Source organism: Gorilla gorilla, chromosome 3 (assembly GCF_029281585.2).
Source record: "Gorilla gorilla gorilla isolate KB3781 chromosome 3, NHGRI_mGorGor1-v2.1_pri, whole genome shotgun sequence".
NCBI classification, from domain to species: domain Eukaryota; kingdom Metazoa; phylum Chordata; class Mammalia; order Primates; family Hominidae; genus Gorilla; species Gorilla gorilla.
The window spans coordinates 177,155,791-177,160,698 of record NC_073227.2 but is presented as its reverse complement, the minus strand read 5'-3'; the positions used below and the strand labels follow the sequence as shown (position 1 = coordinate 177,160,698).

At 35.3% G+C, this 4,908-nt stretch overlaps 1 long non-coding RNA gene across 1 annotated transcript; it reads left to right on the top strand.

Moving 5' to 3' along the window:
- The first annotated feature begins 2,130 nt into the window (after positions 1-2,130).
- LOC134758273 (uncharacterized) lies at positions 2,131-3,448 on the top strand. The gene is made up of 2 exons (XR_010133274.1): positions 2,131-2,256; positions 3,290-3,448. It is a non-coding gene; the product is annotated as an uncharacterized lncRNA (long non-coding RNA).
- The last annotated feature ends 1,460 nt before the right edge of the window (positions 3,449-4,908 follow it).

The following is a 4,908-nucleotide window of genomic DNA, read 5'->3' as shown; positions in this document are numbered from 1 at the left end:
CACTGAAGTACTCTCATAATGGAGTGTCTAGAGTTGTACCTTCCGATGGGATAGGAACCAGTTACATGTGACCATTTAAATTTAAGTTAAAGGCCAGGTGTGGTGGCTCATGTCTGTAATGCCAGCATTTTGGGAGGTCAAGGTGGGCAGATCACCTGAGGTCAGGAGTTCGAAACCAGCCTGACCAACAATGTGAAACCCCATCTCTACTAAAAATACAAAAATCAACCAGGCATGGTGGCCGGTGCCTGTAATCTCAGCTACTTGGGAGGCTGAGGCAAGAGACTTGCTTGAACCCGGGAGGCAGAGGTTGCAGTAAGCCAAGATTGCGCCACTGCACTCCAGCCTGGGTGACAAGAGCAAGATTTCACCTCAAAATAAATACATAAAATAAGTTTAAGTTAAAAACTAAAATTCAGTTCAATTTTAAAATGTGTTCCTCAGGCACACTAACCACATTCCAGGGATCAGTAGTCACAGACAGCTAGTGGCTTCATTTTGTGAGGTCATAGAAACATTTCAATGTTTTAAGAAAGTCCTGTTTCGTGGTGCTGCTATAGAATATAGCAAAGACTACAAAGGAACAATCTTAGAATGATTTGGTATGGAATAGCAAAGTTCTCTAACATTTTTAGAATTTAAAAGTGTATCTATTCTTTGTAGAAAGCCGAGTAGCAGAATATTCTTTTAAACAATAAATTTATTGCTTTTGGGTGAGATTTCATGTTCTGTGGCATCTAATGATAGACCTCTTACTTTTTTTTAAACTAAAGACATCTTGAGACTTTGCCAGGGGATTGTTGGGGTTTGCCCATGAACCTTTTGATAAAAATATCACATTCATTGTTACAAGTGATTCAGCAACCCTGAAGTCAGTAGCAGTGCAATCTTTTGGCCTTTATTTCTATAATTTGATTCAGATATTTTGTTCTTATGATGATAATTCAACACTACTAAAAACAGAATAATCTCATTAGCAAAATAGGTATTGAAATCCAAGTCGATTTAAAAATCACTCACTTAATAATCAAAATAGAACAAAAGTATAGTGAGTATAAGGATAACTTGTCTATCAAGTTACATTTGGACTTAATTTTGGAGCAAACATGTTTTATTTGGAAATTCTGGAAAAGACTAGGATCAGGCAGCTGAGAGAAAATGAGAAGCTCTGTTCCTCCTTTATCTCACTCTGCTCCCATCAGGACACACTGGGAAGCTCTGACATCAAAGCATTATGAAACCACATTTTAAAATCTACCTATTTTTCAAAAACATGAACATTGTGTTTGTATTATAAATTTATGATGTGCCACAAAGTACCTAAGATTTCTCGTTTTTAATGATACACTGTCAGCAGATGCGGTGGCTTGTGCCTATAATCCCAGCACTTTGGGAGGCCAAGGCGGGCGGATCACCTGAGGTCAGTAGTTCAGGACCAGCCTGGCCAACATGGTGAAACACCATCTCTACTAAAAATACAAAAATTTAGTTGGGAGTGGTGGCGCACACATGTAGTTCCAGCTACTCAGGAGGCTGAGGCAGGAGGATCGCTTGAGCCCCGGAAATGCGGGCTTCAGTGAGCTGAGATTGCACCACTGTACTCAAGCCTGAGTGACAGAGCAAGACTCTGTCTCAAAAAATAAATCAATAAATAAAATAAATAAAAACAATAGTACACTGTCTTCAATAAATGCCACTTTTTAATTTTTAATTTTTTATTATTTTCCACAATTTTGTAGCATTTTATGACAATATATTAGGCATATTAATTGTCGTATTTATGGCTGTCACCATCCATGCTATAGAATGCATAATTTCTACTGCAGTGTGATAGTGACTCTATATGTAGCTTTTTACGATTTGCAAAATCCTGTAGGTTAAGATTTTTTCTCTATCAATCAAAAAAATAGTGCGTGCAGGGAGAAACCTATGAAGTCCTCATTTAAAAAGAGAATATTCTCTGTGATCCAAGCACCTGAAAGTTCTTCAATGAGACTTCTCCATCAGCTAAAAATAGCTGCAAAATAAATGCAAAGAAATATTTTGTGTGGTATTCACACCTTTTGAGTAGAAGTTACATTTTTTCAATAGTTCAAAATAAATATAACAAGGATATAAATGCCCCTTAAAGACTTTCTTTATTCTCAGAATTGTTTTAAAAAAGAACCAGATGAATTAAGCTTTATTATGCTCTTATTTCATTCAGCTAAACTTCACCTCAGATACTGCTGATATTTACTGATACAACTGGCTCTGGTAAGTTTTTTAAAAGGACATAAAACTCTATTAGAATTGAATATATCCAGGATAACATCTACTTGGAAAGCTGCCGTAACTGTCTAGAATATCCCTAATTAGGTCAACAGAGAACACAGAAACAAAACTCGGTTCATAAAGTGTCATGTTTTTAGAAGCTCTGACAAAGGCAAGTTATGGTTTTGATGCCTTTCTATCCATGTTTGCATAGTCTGTATACAGCTGCACAAAAGAAGCTCCATGCCAAATATGCTCAAAAGAGCCTGTGCCAGAATGAACAGACAATGTCATCACACACAATGATCGTGTGGGTCAGTGTTCTTTTGTAACTTTAACATTAATTACTGTCTTCTAGAAAAAGACAGAGAAGAAAAGGAATGGTCATTTTTTCTGTCATTTCTTATTAAAAATAACATTTCCTCGGGATTGTAACAAAATTCTAGAACAAGACCAAGGTGTTGAGTCTTTTTCTCTTCTGAAAATATGACAGCTCCACCTTGAGGTAAAAGTATTTTATCATAGTTTGAGGTTATATTTGAAGTAGAAGGTTGTATTTGGGATGACTAGTGACCAATAATTCCTCATGGCAAAAGAAACAAATAAAGAGCTCCAAAATTATACAAGGGATATGGAAGCTCATCTTTTGTTCCCACTTTTGGTCAAAAACAGCAGGTATTAGTTACCTAAGAAGGATAAACTACTGTAATCTTAATGGTCATTTTCAGACTGGAATTTCATGTGGTCAAACCTGTGTTGATGAAATTTTATTTGAAGTTGTCAAAAAGCAAACTAGAACTTTAAAAATAGATTTACTCCTCTGGTATCCACTGGTATATAAATTTCTGCCAAGAAAATACACAGATGGAACTTTCTCTTGATAGAACCTACCGCTTATATCTTACTGTTGGCAAAATGTTTCTGTGCTTGCATGTAAGATAAATAGTGAAAGATAATATTCTATATACCACTCGCTTTCTGCAGCTGAGCCTTAGGTTGATCTTTTCTTGTTTTTCTTTTTGACTCACCTTTCAAGGGTCGAACTTGAAGCTGCAGCAGAAGAAGATATGGAAAAACTAAAATCTTCCTCAAGCAAATATTAGAGTAATTGTCATTATCTCACCATGCTCTTTTACTGGTTATAAATATGCTAGAAAACATTCTTACTGCAATTTTAATAAAGTATTTCTCTATGTTTTCTTCTGATTATTTTTATTATTTTATATGTTATTTGACTATGTAGTCAACTTAGAATTTCTGTGCATGTGTGTAAAAGTGACATTGCAAGCTAATTTTCTATATGAATAAAAACTGTCTCCATGCTGCTTATTTGGTCATTACAGGTACAGGAAAAAGTCATTTTTTAATGTTGATCTTGTATTACTGAGCCCTCTTATTAACTTCAATGGTTTTTCAGTAGATTCTTCTAAGTTTTTAAGATAGATGGCCATATCATCTAAAATAATGCTGCCTCTCTTGACTCAATACTGGTAATTGCTTTTATCTAGAAAAATCATGCAATTATTATAGACCGTAGTGAATTTTATAATTGCTTTACTGTTTTTATATTCCCATTATATATTAACATTTAGAATTTAACTTTATTTTTTAGTCTCAGGTTAGTTTCACAAGGAGATACAAGTGCCACAGACCCACTTTATGGGATTAGTGTCCACCAGCACAGGGGACACTGTGGCAGCCTTTGAGTGAATTAGCTGAGTGGCACTTAGTTTGCAACACACCGAATGTAGCATCTGATCACAGTTCAAGACATTTGAGAGGGAAGAAACAAAGGGAGATGGGGAGAAGAATCTAAGTAAGATGTTAGCGGTGGCACTCACTTTCATATTCACCAACTGAGGGCTAAGGAAAGCAGCTGGATACCGAGGCATTAGGAAAAACGTTCGCCTAAGAATGTGCCTGCTATTCAGCTATTAAATTCCATTAAAATGTCCTCATTCTGTGGTCCATCCTTAACATCTTCTTCCAACAGCTGCAGATGCTCCCTCAGAGCTTGGGTGGGTCGGAAATATACACAGGAAAACATAAAAAATATTTTGGATGTAAATTCTCAAAATAGGTGAGGAGGGAATATTTAAATAAACATGGTAAATGTGCTATAATAATTAATAAAACGTATTTGTTTGGTATTGAAATCAATTGTCCTCCAATATATTGGGATATAAAATGCATTTAAAAATATGGTACATTCAGTAGGAATACATACATACTTTTTTAAAATTTAGAAGCCCTTTTCATACACATTTTTAACAATCACCTCATAATGATGATACTACCTGAAAATTGAAAATAAGAACCATAAATTTTGGATTTAAAAGTGATAGACAAACCCCTATAATTCCTGGTTTCTTTAAACAGAAAGAATGTAAAGTATCAGTAAATACTAGTTATTTTTATAAATGAAAAATTAGCACAGCTCCAGGGAAGAAACCCTTGGGTCTCAGGTTTTCTAGATGCAAAAGAGAGATAGTAAGTACACCTGCAAGGTCACAATAACTGTGAAGTGATTAAAGACCCTGGGCTGAAAGACGCTCTTAAGAAAAGCATGTGTCAAAGCTCACAATGTAACAAGAGGTCCATGAGTATTTGACGGAAATGTACACACTTCATCTTTTTGCTTGATGTCCAATTAAT